This window comes from Hyperolius riggenbachi, chromosome 5 (genome assembly GCF_040937935.1).
Source record: "Hyperolius riggenbachi isolate aHypRig1 chromosome 5, aHypRig1.pri, whole genome shotgun sequence".
Classification (NCBI taxonomy): Eukaryota; Metazoa; Chordata; class Amphibia; order Anura; family Hyperoliidae; genus Hyperolius; species Hyperolius riggenbachi.
Window position 1 is genome coordinate 385,235,122 of NC_090650.1, and position 27,137 is coordinate 385,262,258.

Genomic DNA, 27,137 nt, shown 5'->3' on the forward strand with positions numbered 1-27,137 from the left:
GGAGAAATATCTCTGTACATGACAATTGTTTGATTTTTTTTACACACAATTGTCCATTTACAGAGATATTTCTCCCACTCAGCATGGGTATGTGTAAAAATACACCCCAAAACACATTATACTACTTCTCCTGAGTACGGCGATACCACATGTGTGACACTTTTTTTGCAGCCTAGGTGCGCTAAGGGGCCCAAAGTCCTATTCACAGGTCATTTTGAGGCATTTGTTTTCTAGACTACTCCTCACGGTTTAGGGCCCCTAAAATGCCAGGGCAGTATAGGAACCCCACAAGTGACCCCATTTTAGAAAGAAGACACCCCAAGGTATTCCGTTAGGTGTATGGCGAGTTCATAGAAATTTTATTTTTTGTCACAAGTTAGTGAAAAATGACACTTTGTGAAAAAAAAACAATAAAAATCAATTTCCGCTAACTTTTGACAAAAAATAAAATCTTCTATGAACTCATCATACACCTAACAGAATACCTTGGGGTGTATTTTTTCTAAAATGGGGTCACTTGTGGGGTTCCTATACCGCCCTGGCATTTTACGGGCCCAAAACCGTGAGTAGCCTGGAAACCAAATGTCTCAAAATGACTGTTCAGGGGTATAAGCATCTGCAAATTTTGATGACAGGTGGTCTATGAGGGGGCAAATTTTGTGGAACCGGTCATAAGCAGGGTGGCCTTTTAGATGACAGGTTGTATTGGGCCTGATCTGATGGATAGGAGTGCTAGGGGGGTGACAGGAGGTGATTGATGGGTGTCTCAGGGGGTGATTAGAGGGGAAAATAGATGCACTCAATGCACTGGGGAGGTGATCGGAAGGGGGTCTGAGGGGGATCTGAGGGTTTGGCCAAGTGATCAGGAGCCCACACGGGGCAAATTAGGGCCTGATCTGATGGGTAGGTGTGCTAGGGGGTGACAGGTGGTGACAGGAGGTGATTGATGGGTGTCTCAAGGTGTGATTAGTGGGGGGGATAGATGCAAGTAATGCACTGGCGAGGCAATCAGGGCTGGGGTCTGAGGGTGTGGGCGGGTGATTGGGTGCCCTAGGGGCAGATAGGGGTCTAATCTGATGGGTAGCAGTGACAGGTGGTGATTGATGGGTAATTAGTGGGTGTTTAGAGGAGAGAACAGATGCAATGCACTTGGGAGGCGATCTGACTGCGGGTCTGCAGGCGATCGGATGGTGTGGGTGGGTGATCAGATTGCCCGCAAGGGGCAGGTTAGGGGCTGATTGATGGGTGGCAGTGACAGGGGGTGATTGATGGGTGGCAGTGACAGGGGCTGATTGATGGGTGGCAGTGACAGGGGGTAACAGGGGGTGATTGATGGGTGATAGGTGATTGGCAGGTGATTGACAGGTGATCAGTGGGTTATTACAGGGAAGAACAGATGTAATTTAATGCACTGGCGAATTGATAAGGGGAAGGGGGGGGTCTGAGGGCAATCTGAGCGTGAGGGCGGGTGATTGGGTGCCCGCAAGGGGCAGATTAGGGTCTGATCTGATAGGTAACAGTGACAGGTGATGATAGGGGGTGGTTGATAGGTAATTAGTGGGTGTTTAGAGAAGATAACAGATGTAAACAATACATTTGGGAGGTAATCTGACGACGGGTTTGCAGGCGATCTAATGGTGTGGGTGGGTGATCAGATTGCCCGCAAGGGGCAGGTTAGGGGCTGATTGATGGGTGGCAGTGACAGGGGGTGATTGATGGGTGATAGGTGATTGGCAGGTGATTGACAGGTGATCAGTGGGTTATTACAGGGAAGAACAGATGTAATTAATGCACTGGTGAATTGATAAGGGGGGGGGGGGGGGTCAGAGGGCAATCTGAGCGTGTGGGCGGGTGATTGGGTGCCCGCAAGGGGCAGATTAGGGTCTGATCTGATAGGTAACAGTGACAGGTGGTGATAGGGGGTGATTGATGGGTAATTAGTGGGTGTTTAGAGAAGATAACAGATGTAAACAATACATTTGGGAGGTAATCTGACGACGGGTTTGCGCGCGATCTAATGGTGTGGGTGGGTGATCAGATTGCCCGCAAGGGGCAGGTTAGGGGCTGATTGATGAGTGGCAGTGACAGGGGGTGACAGGGGGTGATTGATGGGTGATAGGTGATTGGCAGGTGATCAGTGGGTTATTACAGGGAAGAACAGATGTAATAAATGCACTGGTGAATTGATAAGGGGGGGTCTGAGGGCAATCTGAGCGTGTAGGCGGGTGATTGGGTGCCCGCAAGGGGCAGATTAGGGTCTGATCTGATAGGTAACAGTGACAGGTGGTGATAGGGGGTGATTGATGGGTAATTGGCGGGTGTTTAGGGTAGAGAACAGATGTAAACACTGCACTTGGGAGGTGATCTGATGTCGGATCTGCGGGTGATCTATTGGTGTGGGTGGGTGATCAGATTGCCCGCAAGGGGCAGGTTAGGGGCTGATTGTTGGGTGGCAGTGACAGGGGGTGATTGATGGGTGATTGACAGGTGATCAGGGGGGATAGATGCATACAGTACACAGGGGGGGGGGGTGATCAGGAGGGAGCAGGGGGCAGGGGGGGGGGGGGATACAAAAAAATAGTGTTGACAGATAGTGAGTGACAGGGAGTGATTGATGGGTTATTAGGGGGGTGATTGGGTGCAAACAGTGGTCTGGGGGCTGGGCAGGGGGGGTCTGAGGGGTGCTGTGGGCGATCAGGGGGCGGGGGGGGGCAGATCAGTGTGTTTGGGTGCAGACTAGGGTGGCTGCAGCCTTCCCTGGTGGTCCCTCGGACACTGGGACCACCAGGGCAGGAGGCAGCTTGTATAATACACTTTGTATACATTACAAAGTGTATTATACACTTTGTAGCGGCGATCGCAGGGTTAACATCCCGCCGGCGCTTCCGTATGGCCGGCGGGATGTTGCGGCGGGTGGGCGGAGCCAGTTGCCGGGGGAAGCGCGCGTCATCAATGACGCGATCGCTCCCCCGGCATGCGAAAAGGACGCAACGCCCTTGGGCGTATTGCGGTCCTTTAGGGATCCACTTTGCCGCCGCCCATCGGCTGTGGGCGGTCGGCAAGTGGTTAAAAGGAAATAAATATGGCAGCTTCCATAAGTCTCATACTTTGGTTTCCTTTTAACCAGTTCACCCCCAAGGGTTTTTATCCTAACGGACCAGAGCAATTTTCAGTTGTCAGCGCTCCTCCCTTTTATTCCCTAATAACTTTATTACTACTTATCACAAGAAAATGATCTATACCTCGTTTTTTTCGCCACCAATTAGGCTTTCTGTGGATAGTACATTTTGCTAAGAATTTTTTTATTCTAAATGCATTTTAATGAGAAAAACAGAAAAAAAAGAAAAAAAATCATTATTTCTCAGTGTTCAGCCTTTATAGTTTTAAAATTAAACATTCTCCTGTGGATAAAACAAACACGTTGTATTTGCCCAGTGGTCCCGATAATTAAACCGTTTAGATTATGTCCCTACCACAATGTATGGCGACAGTATATTATTTTGAAATATAAGTGGTTATTTTTCTGTTTGTTCTGGCCATAATTACAAGCCCCTATGTAATAAATTAAAATTAATTTTCCCCCATAAAATATAGAATAAAAAAAGCTGAGTCCCTAAGGCAACTATTTTTTTTTTTTTTTAAGCTGATTTTTTTTTTTTACAAGTGTTTTTTTTTGGGGGGGAGGGTTGGAAGTGTAATTTTATTAATGATGTGTATATACTTGAAAATGTATGTATTTTGTAAGTGTAATATACTTTTTGGCCACAAGATGGCGCTGGTGAACACTCATAGGACGTGTTCACTTTTTTTTTTTTTTTTTACTACACACTTTATTAAACTGTTACATTTCCTGTTTATGTGAATGGACGTAGCCGCTGTTCGCGGTCACGTCCATTCACTCCAGGCACTGCGATTGGGTAGAGGACTGTTCAGTCCTCTTCCCCAATCGCCCAGCACGGGATCCCGACGGTAATGGCGGCGGTAGCGGCGGACACACGGCGGTAGCAGCGGCGGGAATGCGCGACGTATTAAAACGTCATGTTGCTGTTAATAGCGGTAAGCATGACGTTTTAATACGTTAGGATGGCAGTAAATGGTTAATAAACTGTTTCCTTACTCTAAATATACCTAGGAGAAAATTCAGGAGAAAAAGTTATTTGCATATGGCCCCTGGTCTCCCAGAGTGCTCTGGGAAGAGAGGACATCTGGTGGCTACCTATACTGAAGGGGGCGACGTATACTGCGGTGGGAGTCATCTGGCTATCTATACTGTTGTGGGGGGAGGAGATATCTAGCTACCTACACTTGGGGCTGGGTGGGGGACATCTAACTATTTACACTGAAGGGATCATCTGGTTACCTATTCTGACATTTGAACACCTGTATTGGCTAAGTAATTTAGCTACCTACAGTGCTGCCCATAATTATTCATACCCCTGGCAAATTGTGACTTAAAGTTACATTTATTTAACTGGCAAGCAATTTGTAAAAAAAAAAAAGAAAGGTTAGCAGACAACAATATTAACATTTTGGAGTGGCCCATCCAGAGTCCTGACTTGAATCCAATTGAGAATCTGTGGAGTAAGCTAAAGATCAGGGTGGTGGAAAGATTTGGAGTTCATTGCTAAAGATGAATGAGCAAAAATACTTGTGGACACATGCAAAAAGCTGGTCAGCAATTATAGGAAGCGTTTGATTGCTGTAGTAGCCAATAAAGGCTTTCTATTGATTATTGAGAAGGCTATGAATAATTTTGGACAGGACACTTTTTGCTCAAATGTAAATAAAAGCTGAGAAATGTGTTTTTATTCCCACAAAAATGCATTTGGGAGATACCTATGTCATTTCCCGTCAAAAAATTACTTGCTGTTTAAATAAAAGTAACTACGTCAAAATTTGCCAGGGGTATGAATAATTATGGGCAGCACGGTATACTAAAAGAAGGAGGGGCATCTGGCTTCCTAATACTGATATCCAGGGGCACATGGCCCCTATTTCATTCTTTTATCTTGAGGCACCTGACTACTTAATTCTTTTGGAGGCATGTGACTGTATAATGTTTTTCACTGGATACTTGTGACTATTTGATGTTTTTATCTTTAGGAATTTGAATACTTAATTCTCTTAAATGGGGGCATGTGACTACTTTATTTTTCAGGTCTTTGTTGCTATCCATTGTCAAAAACACCAAATACTACAATGGACACCAATGGATAAAAAAAAACAAAAAACAAAACATTGACACACACAGCAGATTCCTTAAAGGAAACATCTGGGAAACCCTAAAAAAAAAAATAAGATCTACGTACCTGAGGCTTCATTCAGCCCCTGGAGGCCTATGTATCCCTCGCTGCAGCTCTGCTCCAAGCCGGCCTCCCAGGGTCTACTCTGTAGTAGGAGCCAAACTGGTAAGGTCGTCGGCCACTGCACATGTGCAGAACGCTCTAGGCGCATGTGCAGTGCCTGGTAGGGGAACCCGGGAGACAGCCCTGGAACAGAGATACGGTCGAGGGACACATCGTGCTTCCAGGGGCTTGAGGAAGCCCCAGGTAAATAGATCTTATTTTTTGAAGTTTCCCAGAAGTTTCCTTTAAAAACATCAGATCCACTGAGTCTCTATACATTGCCAATCTGGCATAGTGTTGACCAAGCCTACATCAACAACAAACATTTATCCCTGACATATCACAGCCTGAGTCCAACTAGAGGGGGAAGAAGACTAGCCGTGGAGGAATCTCATTACTGAGATTTCCAGGAGATATCAAAAATATGCTCAGAGTTTCAAGCCATCAATGCCCACTCCGAAATTAATGTGGATTTGACCTTTGAAAATACTACAGCACAAGCAATCACAAAGAACCGGTGTGCATACAGAAATAGTGACACTAACTAACAGGAAGCAGGCTGGTGTTTTGTGAATCAGAGTGCTGTTGTCGGAACACCTGCAGGGAGACGGCTGAGCAGCCTGTGAGGGATCTGCTAAAAGCTCCAAAACCATAAAATGATTCACTTTCATCTCACCCTGTGGCCGATATACGCTGTAAATCTATTTTTTATGTCATATTCCGGCACTATATGTTATGGTAACAAAATGTGCAAGCAGCTGTACTGTCCAAGGAGTTGATTAGAGATAAATTATGAAATTGATACTGGTTGCTACTATAAAAAAAACGGAAGACTTCACATTACAGGAGAACTCAGTAAGGCCTCACTGGATTGGGCACTGACATTTGAAACGTACCAGTATACTTTTTATTTTGTCTTTGTTCTGTAAGTGTCCTTTCACACTATGCATTGCATTCCATTGCAATGATATTTCTATGGTACATTCACATCAGGTTTGGAGCAGCGGGTGCTGACACAGTAACACACTATGGCCTCAATTCACTAAGCTTATCTCCTGTCTTTAATAACGTTTCTAGAGTGGTCACCATGGTGATGAGGCATGTCGTATTCAGGAAACATTTTACCTCAGGCAAACCTAAAGTTTACTCTTCTGTCTTTAAGTTAACTCTTCAATCCTAAAAATAACTCCACAGTTAAAGACAGGCTGTTTATTAACTGCGTGTGAAAATAACTACAGAGGAGGTAACTTAAGGAATGAAGAGATAAAATAACTCTCTTAGGGCCCTTTTCCACCAGCGCGTTTGCGCTCGCTGAATCGCAAAAACGCAAACCGCTAGCGATTTTACAATCGCTACGGTTTGCTTTTTAACATAGGAATCGCGGTAGGTCATTTCCACTACCACGATTCGTTTTTGCCGGGAACGCGAACGCGCGGCGGAGCGATATTTGCCGCGATTTTGCTATGCAGTGCATAGCATAGCAAAATCGCGGCCGCAAACGTCGGGGAATCGCCGGTAATTGCGATTCAGCAATCGCTAGCGTTCAGCGTGAACGCTAGCGATTGCTAGTGGAAAAGGGCCCTTACTGTGTGGAGGTAAGTTTTCTCTTGCCTTATTATCTTCAGTATGATCTTAGTGAATTTAGGCCAATGTGATGTATGTTTACCAGATGATGTGCATGTTGGAAATAATCGATCGGACAGTAAATCTGTTAGAAAATTGCATTGTGTGTACCTAGCATTAAATTAAGTCAGATAAGTATAATCGTTAAACTTCAGTAAAGTGGCCATGTACAGGGCGCACAATGTAACGGGGGCCGCGATAATTGAGCAACATGCACTACTTTGTCAGCGTGGGTAGCGGTAGAGTCGATGTGTGCTAAATAACTAAATCATTACTTAATAGGTAAGAAAATTCATGAGATAAGGGTTTGTTCACACCTAGTAGGGCATTTTGCGGTTTTTTTAAGCGCAGACTATTTTCAAAATCGCCTTAAAAGCGTTTGTGCAATGATTCCCTATGAGAGTGTTTACATCTGAGGGGTTCGATTCCGATCCGCTCAGCAAAGCGCTGCCTGTACCATTTACAATGGAAGATATAGGAAAAACGCAAAACGCTTACAAAATTGCTTTGTGCTGCGATTGCGTTCGCACTTTTAAGAATAAATACATTGTATGTATTTTTTTCGGGGTCAAAGAGTTCACTTCCTGACTTGCGTCAGGAAGTGAAAAAAGAAAACGCTCTGCAAAAGCACTTTGAAAAGCGTTATACACAAAATCGTAGAGCGCAGGTAAGCGCCAGGGAGGGGAAAAAATCACTACCAAAATCGCAAAACGTGTCCGTCAGCGATTTCGATTTTAAATGTGAACAAAGCTTAAGTCTTGCAAATAAATCCCAATGTTTCCTGTTGTAGTAAAGTTCTGCAGCGGTGTCACCAACTCGCGCGCTCCATCGGCTTTCACAAACACGATTGTACACACAATGATGCCCTGATGTTATTTTATATTCCAGGGCTGCATTATATTCCCAGTACTTTTGTACACTAATCTATAAAGGAAGTAGATGGCTTGAGTTTTGGGACACAGACGGCTGTGTGAATAGAGAGGTGAAGTGCCATGTCATTGGAGATAATGGATTCAGCGATGTGTAATATTTTGGCACCAGTAGAAAGGACAAGCACACTGGCTGCAGTTCCAGCACATGGGAGCTGAGTGGTGTATGCTACGCAGAAGTCAGCAATCTCACAATGACATCCATTGGTGCTGAGGGACAAAGTGCCTAAATTACAGTAACATAAATGGGACTCCCCAGCACATTAATGTTATAAACTAAGTTGTATGTAATGTGAAGAGAAAATGTGTGAGCCTGTACTAAGATATTAATGTTGTAAGAAACTTGGAGACATTCACACCAGGCACGTTGCTGTCAGTTTTTTAATGTGCACACAAAAATGCACTTGAACTGACTGTCCCTGTTAATTAGTTGTCCTCGATGACATCTAACATGCTTTTGTGTGCTATTTAAAGAAACTGAGAAATGTCTTCATTTTTTAGCCTGTTGTTATTTAATAGGCAATTAGGCACGTTTCAAAAATGGGCGCTAGAAGCATTGACCCCCACGCACAGCGCCGTGGCTGCGCACCTGCACATTCAGCGCCTGACACGGGCACAGCTCATAAACGCAGGTACCAGTGCTTTAATTAGGTAGGATGTGGCTGAACACAGGAACTATAACACTATGGTCTCTATTATTTTAACTTTTAATCTCACAGGAGATAATTTCACACAATGGGCTTGATTCACTAAACCGTGAGAACTCAAATATCACACCTTATCAAAGATATCAAACATTAACAAAGTTAACACGCCTTATCAGAGTAGCATAGTGAGCGCTACGAACCCGCAGGGGCTCAGGGCAGGGCGAGTGCCATTGCCAATTAACAGGCATAAGTTTGTAGCGCTCGCTATGCTACTCTGATAAGGGGTGTTCACTTTGATAAGGTGTAATATCTTTGATAAGGTGTGATATTTGAGTTATCATGGTTTCGTGAATCAAGCTCGTTATCAGTAAAAAAAAAAATTGCCTCTAGTAAATAGTAGAAAAACAAACAAACAAAAAAGTTTGATACTACATTTTTGCTTGCTTTTTAGTATTTATTCAACTGTTAGGTGCTGAAAGGTAATTTGTGGAGAAGATGAAAAAATCTTGGGAGAAAACTCGGGACTTGGAAAAAAACTCATAGTTTTGAAGGCAGCTTGGAGTATCAAGAAAATTGTATGCCATTTCCATGCATACATAACCAAATATCCCATGGCTCTTAGTATTCCAGAAGTGGAAATTTAGAAACCTTCCAACAAAAGAATAGAATATTAAGTTTAAAACGAGGTAAAGCTCGGTAATCCATTCACTGTAAACTCAGGCGTTTGATGAGGCTGTTTTCACTCACCGACATTATTTCCGCTGGAGTTAGATCATGTTATCATAGAGTAGCAAGTAGAAAAAAATGATTGCAATGTGGGCTGGAAGAGCAGGACTTTGCAGATGACATTTGTTTGCTGGCAAATGCTTTGAAGAGATGGAAAATTAAAACTGGTGAAAATAGAGGGAAAAACATCTGCCACGGGATTACAGATTAATCACAGGATGGAAAAGAAGATGAGAATCACTGAATTGACCGTTTTAAGATGTTTTGATTGGCCAGTAATCCTTCAAGGAAATAGAAGATATGACTAAACGTTTGTAGGATTATTGGGGCGTGAGATGCAACCACGTTTTAGAAGATAATAAATAATGAAAGCAACATACTTTAGATACTGTTGTTCATATTGTTGGGATCCTGGATCCACTCCAGTCATCACTATAGAAACAAAAAGTCCTTCTGGTTAGCCGCCTATAAACAATGAAGTGAAGCAGACTCTTCTGTTACCTCCAACAACAACACTAAAGTAGCCTCATAAGCAGTATAAGCTTTCTTTCAGAGAGAAAGGATTACTTGTGGATTACATGACTAAACTGATTTGCTCATCTTGTGCTGTAATTTTGAGTACAGCATCACTGGCCTGACACAGTTCCATTAGCTGAACACGGTTCAGGATGAAGTAGGGATGGACGCAGTAAAGTTGGCTCAGGCTGAAATGAAAGCTGCCTTAGGTCTTTGAGTCTTTTATTACAGTTTGGACGTTAGCCGATATCTCCAGATGCGATTCCGCTGTGAATTGAATGTCTCATGTTAGGATTCAGTGATCATTTCTGAAAGGAGATTATTTTTTAGCTGCTAAAGCTCACCACATGCAAAACCTAACCTCAGTTATAAAGCATTGAGCTAAGGAGATACAGTGAGTACAGAAAACCTGAAACACACTTATCATAAGAGAAAGAAAAGAAAAGGATCTTTCATTTTCTACACTCACAAGTGAGATAATGGAATCAAACCGGCTGCATCATACAATGTAACGTACAAGAAAGGAGGGGCTATGCTCATCTTGCTTAGGGACCATGATTTTAAATGCAATAGCAGGTGCTGAGGGGGGTGGTCTAATTTACATATAAACAATCATTAGCTCTCTGCACTTACGACACTTACATCACGCTGAAACACTAGCAGTATTATAAACAACCAAGTTGCAAAATTATGCGATTGAAGAAAGGGGACGTTAGCTTCCAAAATGGATTGCATGCAATAGCATTGTGTACTAAACCCTTAAGCTGGGAATACACGGCTCAATTATGAGCCATTTAGATGGCTCGATAGATCGTTTCCGACATGACCGATCCCCCGCCTGATCGTTTTTCTGCTCAATTCAGCATTGAGGACAATGCAAAAAGATAAGAAAAAAGAGCAGAAGATAAGAGAATTGCCTGCGGAATCGAGCGGGGAATCAATCGAGCAGGAAAATCAAGCGGCAAAATCGAGCCGTCTATGCTAAGCATTACACAGCGATGAGGCCTCCCTGTTAATGGTAAGTGTACATCACCACGCATAAGCCGACTTTTTAACATGAATATTTTGGGCTAAAAGTGAGATGTCAAATTATTCGCAAGTAATATACGCGAGTAGTACTTTGCGGAGCCGCCCTCTGCAGAGCAGGCATTCTAAGCATGCTGGAAAGCATATCTACCTCTCCTTGATCCAGCTTGCATCCTCAATTTCAGGCTCACTGGGGTCACATGACAGTGAGTCTGAAGCTCCAGGGGCCAGTTAAGAAGCTATCAGGGAGATGAAAGGACGCAAGCTCCAGTGAGCAGAGGCAGCTAAGCTTTTACTGGCATGCTCCAACATGTGCTCTTCATAGGGTGCTAGGGTAGTACATTGAAGGGGTTGCCTTATCAGCAGGCCCTGACATTTGGCCTATAATAATTATTTGCACTGATCAGCATGTCTGCTTTCAGAATTTGCATGGTTTTGATTCCTTCCTCACTACCTGCATAAGTTTATACAGGTAGTCCCCGGTTAACGAACGAGATAGGGACTGTAGGTTCATTCTTAACCTGAATCTGTTCTTAAGTCGGAACACTGTGCCATCTCTGTCCCCTGTACCTTCTCTGTGAGCCCCCTCCCCCCCCCCCCCCCCCCCCCGTGCCTTGAGTTTCCTCCTCTGTGTCACCTCTGCCCTCTGTACCTTTCTTGTACAAGTTTAAAAGCCTTTTTTTCTTAGACTTTTTTAAAAATCGATTTTCTCAAAAACTACAAGTCCAATTTGAATTTTTTTTTTTACTTGTTCCCATGGAAACAATCCATGCATTTGTATCGGTGGGCCGTTTGTAAGTCGGGGACTACCTGTACTTCTCATGTGAATAAATAATTAACATCAAAGTTCATTTTTTGCACACTAAAAAGTGCTGGTCTCATCATATTTTTGCTTGTTTGCAAAAGAATACAATAGAAAATAAGTTGTTTTAACCCATCAAGTCCTTAGGGATGGTAAATGAGATGCAAATTATTCCAAGTTGAAACAAATTCTATGAACATTTATGACCCTGGTTCATGTTTAAGTTGCATCACATTGACCATCCCTGCTCAGAAGCACCTAGCAGCCACAAATGGCTGCAATGTCCTCTCTAACCACAGCTAGGAAGACCCAGATATCATCCAAAACACTTATTATACTGTAACTTGCTAGCATCCTCCACCTGACAGTGCCCTAGTCTTATTTACAGGGTATTTCTGCACTGTCTTATATTGGATGCACAGACAGTTGACATAGTGCACACATGTAAGTGGCCCACACCCCCTGAACACTCTGAGACAGTGTCGTTTTCACAAACCTGTCTTCACTCATCCCTGATCTCTATGCAGTCAGAGTGTAACATTGAACTTAGAGAATAAGCACCAGAAGAATGAGGCCGTTTGTGCAGAGATGTTGTTACTCCACACCAGATTGGCCAGACAACCTTCTAGAATTTTTAACATAGGTGCCAAGTAAGGATAACATACGTAAAAAAATGTTAAAATGGGAGGAAGTGGTGAGCTTACCTTCCCAGAAAGATTTGGACAATCATTATGCAATACAAAATTTATTTAATAATGGAATTTCAAAAAACGCAATGCATTTAACGGGATACAACCCGCTTCAATGGGCAGTAACGGGGGTAACTGTGTGTGAATCCAAGCTGGCAAAAGCGTCTCTGGCACCTTCAAGAATGGCAAGTGTTTGAAATAGGAGTATACTTATTATACCTTCTGTAACTGACATGGGGGCAGGTTTAGTCATTAGACCGGTTGATGGCACAGGAAGCTCAGGGATGGGGGGACTTAGAGACTTAAAGGGTTTGTTGTTGACAAAGTTGATAAACTGTGAATGAAAACTGAAAGTAAACGCCACTGTCAATCACTCGCACATGGGCTGGAGTGTTCTGGGCAGTAGTTTCGCGCCTGAGCAGAACACTCCAGCCCACATGCGAGTGGTTGCCAGCAACGCTCGCGCAGGCACAGTAGAGGACGACCTTGTGAGGTTGACCTCTGCATCGGCAGGGACCCCGGGGATGTGACTGCGAACAGAGCTGTGGCGTGGGATATGTCAGCTGCAAGGTGCTGGAGAAAGCCCCGGGTAAGTAGATCTGGGGTAGCTTAGAATGCCTGATGTTTCCTTTTAAAAAAAAATCTATCTGCAACATTCCAAGCTTTTCATAATAGAGAAAAATCAGGTACTTAGTGTCTGCTTTTTAATAAGCTTATGGAGCTTATCATTTCTTATGAAACGTGGGTGTTGACAGATCTGCAAGTAGAGATTACAGCTACCCTACCAAGGATTCTCTTAAACAGTCCGACACACTCCACTGATATGATAAGCTTAATTCAGGGACTCAGAGACAATATTTGCAAATTAGAACACTTGATTAAGGAGGTGAAAAAGATCAATCTCCAGAAAGATTTTACAGGATTATACCACCAAGACAGCTGATGGAACGGAGGAGGGAAAACCCACTTTATTAAATAATTAAGTCTATATTAAAGTGAAATTGAGATGAAAATGAACTGATGAAATAAACAATTATATTTATCCTCCTACTCCTAAAACGACCTTTTTGGGGTATCTGGAGTGTGTCGCCCTCTGGCTGCGCTATGTGGATGACATATTTGTCCTCTGGAAGGGTACCGAGGATCAATTAAAACAATTTGTTATTGGTTTAAAGTGTAACTGTCGGCCATAAAATCAAAAATCAATTCTTTATTTTTCTCTGGTAAACAAGTCATAAGGATGCTAACCAGGCAATCCAAAAGTTAAAAATCTATATTACTTTTCTTGTTTATAAATGATCATTCCCCAGTTTACATGACTCTTATTTGGTACACATAAAATTTAGTACACCAAAAAAAAGTTGCAGGGCATGCTGGGTTGTCATTTTTTGCTTCTGTACATTAGTTAAGTCTGAGGGGAAATAAAGAAGCAAACAAAGACAACCCAGCATGCCCTGCAACTTCCTTTGTGCGGCAACGTACCAAATAAGGGTCAGGTAAACTGGGGAATGATCATTTATAAACAAGAAAAGTAATAGAGATTTTAACTTTTGGCATCAAAAGACATGAGATCATAACCCTCTTTGGCCACAGGGGCAGTTGACAATCTATATATCATAATATGTCAATTTTCTGCCAGAAAAGAGAAAGAGTCTGAATTATACATTTCGTTATATGAGATAGTATGAGAAATATGAGATAGTATGAGAAAATTAAACTTAAAGAGAAACCGTAACCAAGAATTGAACTTCATCCCAATCAGTAGCTGATACCCCCTTTCCCATGAGAAAACTTTTCCTTTTCACAAACGGATCATCAGGGGGCGCTGTATGGCTGATGTTACGGTGAAACCCTTCCCACAAGTGTCTGTGCCTCAAAGCACTGAGGTCTTGACAACACACTGTGGGCGCCTTGTTGCATTGTGGGAAATAACAGCTGTTAACAGCTGTAACTGCCAAAAAAGCAAGCTGCATCTCCTTCCACTGACATCACCTGCCAGCAGTACAAATGTCACCATGTGATAAATGTCAGAATGTAAATCAGGGAGAGGAAAGATTTTACAATGGGCAAACAGTGACTAAATCATTTATACATAATTATAAGCACTTCTTTTATTACATTATTTTCACTGGAGTTCCTCTTTAAATGTGACATTTTCCTGATGCGCACATGAAGATGAAATCAGCAGACACTTCCCCACAGTTGTCAGGTCTTCTTCAACTTAACACAGAATAATTATGTTAGTCTGCTTTCTCCTGTTAGTGAAGTGTAAGCATGAACCATATGTTAACATGGCTCTCAAAAGTAAATTGAATCCACTACAATGAGATAATAAGAAAATTGTAATTACAATTATAATGCCCTTTCAGTGTGAATGCCGTGAGAGGTGTATCAAATCAAGGCTTTCCCTGACAATCATTGTTAGCGACCGCAGCTGTACAATCCAGTAATGAAGCTCCGAGTCCCGATACAATGCTACTAATAGCTTCATTCTCTTAGCAAAGAAGAGAACTAACTGCATGTCAATGACAAAACTCTATTGTACCTTTAACCCTTCTGGAAATCATATCAAAAAGACATGTTTATAGAGTTCAAGTCTATCTAATGAGCAAGATCTGGAGTTTTGTCTCCTGTGTATTTAACCTCCCTGGCGGTAGAATTATTTCCAGATTTTAGAGTCTAAAAGCAGTGCAGTTATTTTGCACGCCACAGACTCTAAAACCGGGAAAAAAATCGTGCTGCTAGAGAGATCTGCAGCAACCCAGCACTTACCTTCCTGTGATCCAGCGATGCAATTCTCCCTCCGTCCTCCAGGTGGCGCTGCAACCCTCAAGTGAGATAGCCGTCTGCTGTCATGACGACAAACAACGATCTCACCAGAGGGCTGCAGAGTCTCTGAGGAAAGGAAGAAGAATGGCTGGATCCGGGGAGATGAGTTGAAATGCCCGCTGCACGCTATGCTCTGCTCTGCACAGAACTCCCGGTGGGTACCTCGAGTCAGGCCCGGGGTTACCACTCTGAGCTGCGGTTTTCCTCCTCGAGTCTGACTCGGGGTTACCGCCAGGGAGAGTAAGGGAGGAAATGACATGAGGATGGGCTTCAGTCAGAGGCAGTAAAGATGGAAAACTCCTGAAACAGTTTTCTCTTTATTTACTATATAAAATTCACTGAAATCAAAGCATGAGCAGTACAATACATAGGTTATGTATGTAGAACAAGTATTTATCTACATATATATATATATATATCTTTTTTTCCTGGGATAGTATGGCTGTCCCTGCTGCTTTAAGGCAGAAAGCAAAGTAAATCAGTCCAAAGTAAATGGGAAAGGCAGAGCTCTGCCATTCTGCCTTTCTAACTGATTTCAACGTATTTTGCCTTTCAAAATCCACCTATCATCCTCAATTGTCATCTGGATAAATATTTGATGAAATAAGTATGTTTTTGAAATACTGTGCTTCAAGGCACGAGCTACTTATTCAGTTGAGTTTGAAAGCTAAATTTAATTTGTTTAATTTCATATATACTTTTGAAAGTTATTTTCGGTTTTAATTACCCTATCTTAACATCCCTTCAAATCTGATGGACTCCAGGCGCAGGGAGACTTTTGGACGCCTCCATGTATATTGTGTTAATCTGATTCCATCACACAAATATGCACAACATGAAAGACAGGCTGAAGTGCACTGCAAAATAAATCATCTTAATTATGTATTTCAAAATACACTAATTAAGGCTCATAACAGGTCTCAGGTTGTCCTTTGATGTGTTTATTAATAATAATTTATTTTGCATACTCACAAAAAGCAATTAAAACGAAGACCACTATTAATTATAAATTAATCACGGATAATCCCATCTTCAAGATTAAATAAATCCCTGCTGTATGTTTGCCCTGATAAAGTTAACATAATGCAAAATAATAGTTTCTTGCAGCACCGTATAAGTATAATTCCCTACTGTCCATTTTTATGGACCTCAATATGGTGTATTGTGCAATCCACAGAAGTGGGGATGGCTGAGAAAGATATGACTGTGCTGTGAAACTGGGCAGAGCCTGAATGTAGTTAGGATAAACCTTAAACACCACTATCATGAAAAATTGTAACATTTCAAATACATGTGTATGTATATACATATTTGTTCCCGAATAAAGTGTGCTATAAATTACAATAGGTTGCAATATTATGCACATGCATATTGTTAATTTTATATATGGATAGTGAATAAAAGTTCTATAGATTATCATTTCTCTGTTTGGGAGCGGAATGAACAGAAGTAATGTAAGTGTGTGCACACAGAAATAAACAAACTGTAAATTAATTAAATACATTTGTAATTTATTACAGGGGTATAAGTAAAGTTACTTCAATATACCTCAATAAGAATCACTTACCAAGTGCAATATCAAGATGTTTTGAATCAGGATGATACCATTTATTGGCTAACTTAGAGATGGATAAATAAACAGTGAGCTTTCGACTTATAAAAAGGCTTCCTCGGACTGGTTCCTGACCAAAACTGAAAAACACAGCTTATATACACTGACATACAGAGGAGAAACATTCTTTAGCAAACATAAATGTAATTAGATGCCTTAACTGTTACTGAGGAGGCTTTCCCAGGCATCCTATCTAAATTGATAAGATCAATAGAATCCTCAACATGACATAAAGCAGACTCTAGTGATGAAGAGACATCGTAAATTTCGAATTCAAATGGTAACTGGCCTGGTTACATGCACCATTAATTCTAAGCTTAAAGGACTTAGGAGGCAAATATCAGAAAAAATGTTAGTTACCTTATTGCAATATCAGACCTCAGGGCAGACGATCAGTGCCTCCCCTGTCAGTTTCAGGCGCTCTGTTATCTAAATCCAGGATTCATTACAGGCCCCCGACCCTCTGCAGGGTTGCCTGAACTGATGAGATAAGAATTGCCGCTTTAAACAGCAATGTGAGAGTTACACTCGTGGCCGCCACATAGCGGCTCCCTCCTCCGCTGTGAGCCGCTGCTAGAAGGGAGCCGCTGCTAGAAGGGAGCAGTGGTTCTTTGTTATGCGCTCGTACGTGAGCCGGCTCATATTGAGCAGAGAGTCACTGAGGAGCCGCTGGTGAGCCGGCTCACGCACGAGCGGAGTGCGGATAACAAAGAACCGCTGGTGAATCAGAATTCTGATTCTGATTCACCAGCGGTTCTTTGTTATGCGCTTGTACGTGAGCCGGCTCACCAGCGGCTCCTCAGTGACTCTCTGCTCAATATGAGCCAGCGGCTCTTCTTCAGTGACCGCATGTCAGCATGCCCAGAATTCCTCCGCAAAAGGGGGTAGATGTGCTGGCTGCTCGGCGGGTGGGGGAAGGGAGGCCGCGGCGTGTGAATGGATGATACCGGCAGGGCTGCCTACGATAGCAGCGGCTCCCTTCTAGCAGCGGCTCCCTCCTAGCAGCGGCTCACAGCGGGGGAGGGAGCCGCTATGTGGCGGCCACGAGTGTAACTCTCACATTGCTGTTTAAAGCGGCAATTCTTATCTCATCAGTTCAGGCGACCCTGCAGAGGGTCGGGGCCTGTAATGAATCCTGGATTTAGATAACAGAGCGCCTGAAACTGACAGGGGAGGCACTGATCGTCTGCCCTGAGGTCTGATATTGCAATAAGGTAACTAACATTTTTTCTGATATTCGCCTCCTAAGTCCTTTAAGAGAATTGTGGCATTTAAAGCCAGCACCTGAAAGCAAATAAAATGAATAGTGACAGTGAATTCCATCTTACACAGCATATGGCACAAAAATGAATGAAAAGATAGAAAAATTTAAATTAAAAGAATTGTGGCATTTATAACCCATCGTACCAGCACAAGAAGTTAGAGTCCTTGTTTAAACCATCTTCTACAGTTTTGAACCAATGTATAAACTTAGTTTCTGGTGTTAGTCTCATGTTTCCCGATTTGAAGCCACCCATTAATACAGTGACGCGAAAATCGCTTAAACTGTGTCCAGGTAAACAAAAGTGTGTTGGTATTGGGAGATCAGTATATTTTGCAATATCCTTTTTCCTGCTGTTAATAGTGGATCTGTGGTGTGTCATGCGATCACGCAGTGGTTGACTTGTTTCTCCCACATAAATTCCTTTGGGGCATTTTGCACACATGATCATGTATACCACATTAGATGAGTCGCAGGAAAAGGTGCCTTGTACTTTGTATTCCTGTTGTGTACCTGGTATTAGTATCCTGTCAGTGGAATGGATGTGTTTACAGGTCCCACACTTTTTTCCCTCGGCAGGGGACTGTTCCATTCTGTTCTTGCCTATTTAAGGCACTCCTCACTATCAGCTGCTTAAGATTGGGTGGCTGTCGGAACGCTAGGAGGGGAGGTTCAGGGAATATCTTTTTCAGTCTCCGATCCTTGTGTAGAACAGGATGAAGTTCTTTTGCAATCTTTCTTAAGATTTCCAGGCGTGGGTTGTAGGTTACTACCAGTGGGACACGGCTCTCTTCCTGGCTCTGCTTGTAATACAGGAGCTGAGTCCTAGGGATGTTGTTAGCTTTCTTGATTTGGGTCTCAGCCATTAGAGGATTGTATCCCTGTTTTATGAAATTCTTCTTCAGGTAATCCAGGTGTTTCTCTTTGTCATCCTTGTCAGAACAGATCCGATTGCATCTTATTGCCTGGCTGTAAATTATGGAATTCTTTATATGTTTGGGGTGGAAACTGTCATACCTGAGGTATGTGGGACGATCCGTCGGTTTGCGGTACATGGACGTTTGTAAGCTGTTCTCTCTGATGTATATGGTGGTGTCAAGAAAGTTAATCTCCCTGTGAGAGTAGCTCAATTTCAGTTTGATTGTGGGATGGAAGGCATTGAAGTTCCTGTGAAATTGGATAAGATCCTCCTCACTTGCAGACCAGATGATCAAGATGGCGTCGATAAAACGGAAGTAGGCCATGGGTTTTATATGACAAGTATTCAGGTATTCTTCTTCAATATTTGTCATGAAGAGATTTGCGTACTGCGGTGCAAACCATGAGCCCATTGCCCCTCCCATTTGCTGTAAATAGAGGTCCTCCCCAAAAGTGAAATAATTTTGGGTGAGAACGAATATCATTAGTCCAGCAATTAAGTTTATAGGTGTGCCCAAACCTTGAAGATATTTGCGACAGGCCGCAATACCATCATTGTGGGGAATGTTGGTGTACAGAGACTCTACATCCATAGTGGCAAGGATGGTGCCTCCAGGCACTGGGCCAATGGCTGCCAGTTGGTTCAGGAGGTGTGTAGTATCCTGTATGTAGCTGGGTCTTTTACAGACTAGAGGCTTCAAAATGTTTTCCAACCACCCTGAGATATTCTCTGTGAGAGTTCCATTCCCTGAGATTATGGGCCTGCCTGGGTTCCCCTCTTTGTGGACTTTGGGAAGCATGTAAAAGCAGGCGGTTCTCGGCTTTTCCGGGATAAGAGTCTGTACATGAAGCCTGGTGTTTACGGGCAATTTCTTTACCATCCCATTGAGTGCCATCCTGTACCAAGTGCAATATAAAGTGCTTTTAGTGCCGTCAGTGCGCTCAGACCACAGCCTAAAGCCTAACTAGTGTCATGGACCACTCCGCGTCATTGAGTCTCTGATGAAGCGGGGTGGAACGCAACACTGTTTAGGCTCTTACCGGAAAATGTGGTAGTCTGGGCACACTGGTGGTCTGGGCAGCGCTTCATATTGTGCTTTGTAAGTTGGACTAATTTATGTATATTCTTATTCTGGTATACAATTTTCTTTATTACAAATGGAATTGTAGTATCATTTGAATTTTGACCTATATACTATTTACTATGTATATTGATATTTTTGTATTTGTACTTACAATATACAATAACACGTAATGGTTATTTGTTTTTATTGATGCAATGGTTATTTCTATTTCAAAGGTTTTATTGAAATATTAACAAAATCAACAAATATACAATCAGCCAGCTGTATCATAAAATTAATGTACATAACAAAGACAGATACTAGGCATATGATCCTGTGTTTTGAACACTTACGACTAATTGGGTGGTCAAAGGCACACTTTAACAATACTTTATTTGAGGCTCTCAGGTTAATGCTATGGTCTCCAATATTTGGAAGTTAAAGGCTCAAATTTAAGCCTTCTATACCAGCAAAGATACTAATTTTGAGGAAGATGTTAAAGAAAGGTTAAAGGGAACTTGAAGCGAGTAAAATTATTTAAAATAAACACATGACGTACCTGCAAATGAATATAACATACTAACCTCACCGTTAGTTCCTCTCAGAAGCTCACCATTTTCTTACAGTGATCCCTTCTCATTCTGACAATATTTTGTCAGAACTGAAATATACCAGTTGCTGTCCGTTATATATCAGCAGCTGTCAGTTACAACTGAATGTGCAAGGTAATGTCAATGTTTTCCTATGGCTCAAGTGGGCGATATTACAGTTTAACAGTGTACTGACCAGGAAGCCTTATGGGGTATTGGACATTTTTAAAATAGAGGACGGAAAATTCCATTGATCACAGTGGACAAATGAAATGCAGGAGAGAAGAAAGATTGAGGAGTAGCCTACACAGGAGGCAAGTATGACCTGTGTATGGTTATTTTGACTTTTTATTTTCTGTTCAAATTTTCTTTAAGAAAGAATAAATAAAAGAAAAAGATTAAAACAAAAAAGAAAAAAATATAAGAAAGTCATAGTAGTCCAAAATCCCGGGGATGTATCCCCCTTTACTCGATTGCCATCATTTGTTTCAGTGGATCCCACATTTTAGCTACTTGGGTGGAGCAGAGATATTTATTATATATGATTTTACCTAAATAGCACTTTAATTCATTTTTGTTATGAGTATGATATGAATTGTTACACAGATATAATTTTTTTTCACATTATTATTTACTTTAAAAAAAAGTTTTGTGATGCAGATAGATATAAACTACTGGATATGAATATTCTGGTTAAGCTGCATTTTTTTTTAAACTGGGCACATACCGGTATTACAATCACATTAACCTTTTCTGGACCGCCTCTATTAGATCCTACGCCTCACTTGTGGCTGTTCTAGCCTGATGCGGCATAGGATCTACACTGCACGCCGTTAACAGTCCCCGACGCGATCATTAACACCCGAGACGGGAGATTAAGCTGTCATATGACATCACGTATGGCTGCTGATCATGTGATCACTATGATCACCGGCGGATCGTAGTGATCACCAGTAGCAGCTGAGGCGGTAAGGGGGAAAGAAGAGGATCCACTCACCTCCCTGCTGTTCCAGTGACGATCAGCACTCCCCACCGCTCTTGCTGGCATCTATGCTCCCTCTGACTTAAGCGCCGAGTCCCGGCTTGATGATGTCATCAAGCCGCAACCCGGAACTGAGCAGCAGAAGGAGCAGAGATGCCGGCCGGACCAGAGGGGTCCACTGCGGCTCATCACTGGAGCCTGGAAGGTGAGTGAAGGCTGCTGCACACAGGGGGGGAAACCTGGCCACCACGGGGACACACAGCCCAGCAAGCAAAACTGGGGATCCAGCTGCCTGAACCCCCCAAACGCAACCCCCCTCCCATGCGATGCAAAAACGCCTGGTCCTTAAGGGGGGTTAGGCGGCCGGTCTCCAAATGGTTAAAGTCTATACTCTTATTCAATTTTATGATATTTTCACAATTTAGCAAAAAAACGCCTTTTAAGCCAACAGCAAGCAAGAAACTACATTTTGACAGTACTTGTTTATCTATTGTTTGGTACTTTTTCAATTGCAGAGTGCTGAAAAGCTTTGAAAAGCTGAAAAATGATCTCTTAGGAGAAAACTCAGGAGACAAAGTTAATTGAATAAGGGTCCATGGCCCATATACAATAAACTTTTTTTCTCCTAGGAGATCACTTTTCAACTTCCATTTAGAATAACTTTCAGCATTTTGCAATTGAAAAAGTACCAAAAAGTAGGTGAAAAAGTACTATCACAATTATTAGTATATAGTATTTTCTTGCTTGCTGGTGGTTTTTAAGGCATTGTATTGACAAGTTTGAAAATATCAGAAAACTCAGGAGAAAAACTTAGTTGAATAAGGGTCTATATGTGTGTTGCCAGCATGCTGGTTAAACTTCTAAAAAGGGTAAGGCGTTATTCTGTCTACTTTTCTTATTTGGTTTGTTTTTGGTATATAAAACTCTGCAGCCCAAACTAAAGAGTTAAAGGAATACTATCGATACCCAAGTGTTCTAAAATGACAGTGTGCAAATAATGTCTAAGTAGCTGTGTAAACATTTTCCTACTTTTCATGTTAAATATCAGAGGCAAAAGCTTTAATTTATTGCGGGTAGGATTTAGCTATATTGGGACAAATCAATTGCAGAAGGGGTGTCTGCTTCAATGCACAGCCAGTGTTGCAGATCAGACTGCAGAAAGCAAATATCAAACATATTAAAGAGACACTGAAGCGAAAAAAATATATGATATAATGAATTGGTTGTGTACTATGAATAATTACTAGAAGATTAGCAGCAAAGAAAATATTGTCATATTTTTATTTTCACGTATATAGTGTTTTTTCTAACATTGCATCATTCTCTAATATGTGCAGATTATACAACACTCAGCATTCAAAATGATTCTTTCAGAGCAGTCTGTCAACTAATGACCTCTCCTCTAGCAGAGAAAAAGACATTTGTTTACTTATAGTTGAGATAATAAAAGTCATTAGACAGCCCTCTCCACGACTTTGAAAGTCGTAGAGCTTAATGGCTTTTTTGCATAGAGATAACAACTGGAGTTTCTTAACTCTTCCTGTACTGGAAACAATTAGACTGATGTATCTGATCTTAATGTTTTATTTCTTAGCTGTACTACACATACAAATCATAATATCATAATTTTTTTTCTGCTTCAGTGTCTCTTTAAACTCAAAGCAAAACAGTATGAATAAGCTGTGACAATTAGTTACATTTCCTTCAGACACTTCAGTCAGAAACACAGGAGCTGCTGCTGTTGGGAGCTCTCTTCTCTGTCACACACAGAGCTACACATAGAGTTAACTGATCAAGTGTGAGGGGAATTTCCCCTCTCCTCATGGCTCAGTCAGCCGTCAGTTTTGGCGTCAGTAAAGTTTGAATGTAGTTTGATAACAGTAAACAAAGAAGTTGCTACTAAAATGTATACACCAGTACTTAGCAGTACTTCCCAAACAATTCCTGTGTCAATTGAAAAAAATATGTGAATCGATAGTATTCCTTTAAGTTTCCGTCTCTTGGAACTAAAGTACCTGGTGTGTTGGACTGTAATCTGCCATTTTAAATTTATATTGAAAAAAATATTTTTTGCTGAAGAACAGATTGATAGTGACAGCACTACATAAATTTTAGTACGTGGCAAAACCAGAAGTGATGAACTGTACAGAACGTAAGAAAATAAGGAATGACCGCAGTGGTTTGGCATCTCTGACCTCTCTTCTCTCATAAAAGTTAGGAAATATTTTTAATAAAGGAAGAACCTGAGTCATTTACTCAAGATGTGCAGATGGAAGTAAATTGTAACTTACAGAACACAGGCTCAGCATAGAGCTCCAATGTGAATTTTCCATATATAGGCCTAACAGCGTTTAAAGAGCAACTGTAACATTTTATACCAGAACATAAAAAATTGCAGAATACCCACTTTACACCCCACCCTGGCAACTTCTTCCTCAATCTACTCCCATTGGGTCGCCGCCTCAGGACCATCGCCACTAAGACCTCCAGACACAGGAACTCTTTCTTTCCCCAAACTGTCCTGGCCCTCAACTCAGCCAACCCCCTCACCTAATCCAGCCACACACTCTGAAAAATGCAGTTGTTATACACACTGCGCTCCGAATGTGTATTGTAAAGTGTAAACTGTAAAGTGTAAACTGTATGGTATTGTAAACTGGATTGTAAATTGTAGAATTGTAGTATTGCAATTATGTTGCCAATTCTTGCAGTGTATTGTAACATGCACTGGAAATTGTTCATTGTACTATCATAATATGTTCCTCATTCTTTTATGTTCCTGTCCTGAAGGTTGCTGCTCTGTACTGCCGAAAACAATTCCTTGTACAATCCTGTACTTGGCGAATAAAATATATTCTGATTCTGATTATTCTGGTTATACCAACAGAAACACTTCTTATAACTACGTACAGTGGGATGCGAAAGTTTGGGCAACCTTGTTAATCGTCATAATTTTCCTGTATAAATTGTTGTTTATTACAATAAAAAATGTCAATTAAATATATAATTTAGGAGACACAAACAGTGATATTTGAGAAGTGAAATGAAGTTTATTGGATTTACAGAAAGTGCGCAATAATTGTTTAAATAAAATTAGGCAGGTGCATAAATGTCATTTTATTGATTCCAAAACCTTTAGAACTAATTATTGGAACTCAAATTGGCTTGGTAAGCTTAGTGACCCTTGACCTACATACACAGGTGAATTCAATTATGAGAAAGAGTATTTAAGGAGGTGAGATGTCAGTTTCCCTCCTCTTAATTTTCTCTGAAGAGTAGCAACATGGGGGGTCTCAAAACAACTTTCAAATGACCTAAAGACAAAGATTGTTCACCATCATGCTTTAGGGGAAGAATAAAGAAAGCTGTCTCAGAGATTTCAGCTGTTTCCACAGTTAGGAACATATTGAGGAAATGGAAGACCACAGGCTCAGTTCAAGTTAAGGCTTGAAGTGGCAGACAAAGAAAAATCTCGGATAAACAAAAGCGACGAATGGTGAGAACAGTCAGGCCCCGTTCACACTTGCGGTTTTGTAAAAACCGGAACGGATGTCCGGACCGCACCGGATCCGGACCGGACCTAATCCGTACGGTTCCTATCCGGATCAGGTCCGGATCCGGTCCGTTTGCATCCGTTTTCTGTGCGGTATGAACACGGTTGCGGTCCGGATCCGGTTTCTTAAAGATATAACAACCTGTAAATACCTGGGGTCTGGGAAGTCAGCAGAAGCTCTGGGGTCATTGTTGGAGACAGGTGGACATGTGGAGACCATCCGTGGATACAGAGACTGCAGTTGGGACCATGGATCCAGTCATTTTTTACTCGTACCTGGGAATTCTCTCCTTCCTGTTGTTCACCTACTACTATGTGGGGAGAAGGCCTCACCTCCTCGTTATCAGACATATCATCAGACATGTTGCTGCCAAAAAGCTCCAGCATGAAATCCCTGCTGCTCCACTCTGCCAAAATGGCCACTAGAAAAAGCATAGGAAGGGGGGTAGAACGTCCGGTTTTTATAGCCAGTGTGTTGTGCGCTCTCCGGTTCTCATTGGTTTGTATTGGCCGGATGCAACAGTCCGGCTCCGCTCCGGATACGTCTGCCGGAGGAGCCGGACCAAAAAATAGCGCATGTTGGATCTTATGCCGGAGTCTGGATCCGGTCCGGCTCCGGTCCGGACGAAACGGACGCATGTGAATGGACGCATAGACTTTCATTGCTATGCCGTGCGTCCGTTCCGTCCGTTCCGCATGCGGTCCGGCTCCGGCACGGCGATTCCGGACGGCGACCGCTAATGTGAACCGGGCCTCAGAGTCAGCCCACAGACCAGCACCAAATACCTACAACATCATTTTGCTGCAGATGGAGTCACTGTGCATCGTTCAACCATTCTGCGCACTTTACACAAGGAGGTGCTGTATGCAGGAGTGATGCAGAGGAAGCCTCTTCTCCACCCACAGTACAAACAAAGACGCTAAAGCACATTTGGAATAAGGTGCTGTGGACTGATTAAACAAAATTAAGTTAAATAGGCATAACATGGGGCGTTATGCATGGAGGACAAACAACGCAGCATTCCAAGAAAAACACCTGCTACCTACAGTAAAATATAGTGGTGGTTCCATCATGCTGTGGGGCTGTGTGGCCAGTGCAGGTACTGGAAATCTTGTCAAAGTTGAGGGATTCCTCTCAGTATCAGCCGATTCTGGAGACCAATGTCCAGGAATCAGTGACAAAGCTGAAGCTGCGCCAGGGCTGGATCTTTTAACAAGACAACGACACTAAACATTGTTAAAAATCCACTAAGGCATTCATGCAGAGGAACAAGTACAACACTCTGGAAGGGCCATCTCAGTCCCCAGACCTGAATATAATTGAAATCTGTGGTGTGAGTTGAGGGCTGTCAATGCTCGGAAGCCATCAAACCTGTCTGAACTAGAGATGTTTTGTAAAGAGGAATGGTCCAAAATACCTTCAACCAGAATCCAGAATCTCATTGGAACCCACAGGAAGCGTTTAGAGGCAGTAATTTCTGCAAAAGGAGGATCTACTAAATATTGATTTCATTTCTTTATCGTGGTGCCCAAATTTATGCACCTGCCTAATTTTATTTAAACAATTATTGCACACTTGCTGTAAATCCAATAAACTTCATTTCACTTCTCTAATATCACTGTGTGTGTGTCTCCTATACGATATATTTAACTGACATTTTTTATCATAACAAACCAACAATTTATACAGGAAAATCCTGTCGATTAACAAGGTTGCCCAAACTGTCGCATCCTATTGTATAACTGTATATTGGTATGTAAGCCCACTTAACCAGTGATGTTTAGCCTAGGCAATGATGTCACACAGCCTTCGGCCCCAGAGCACCCTGGGAAATAAACTGGCATTACTACTCATTACACAGAGGAGGAAATACCATCCAACCATTATTCCCCTTTCCAACAGTAAAGATTCAAGCATAACTGACAAATGTGAATGTAAATCAGGGTGAGGCAAATATTGACTACCTTATATTATAAGCCTAATTTTTCAGCACAATAAATGTGCTGAAAAGTTATCCCTCTTGA

At 42.1% G+C, this 27,137-nt stretch overlaps 1 protein-coding gene across 3 annotated transcripts in view; it reads right to left on the bottom strand.

Moving 5' to 3' along the window:
* Nucleotides 1-27,137, bottom strand: part of CPQ (carboxypeptidase Q) — a 576,560-nt gene that overhangs the window by 188,498 nt on the left and 360,925 nt on the right. The gene's annotated exons all lie outside the window — the stretch shown is intronic.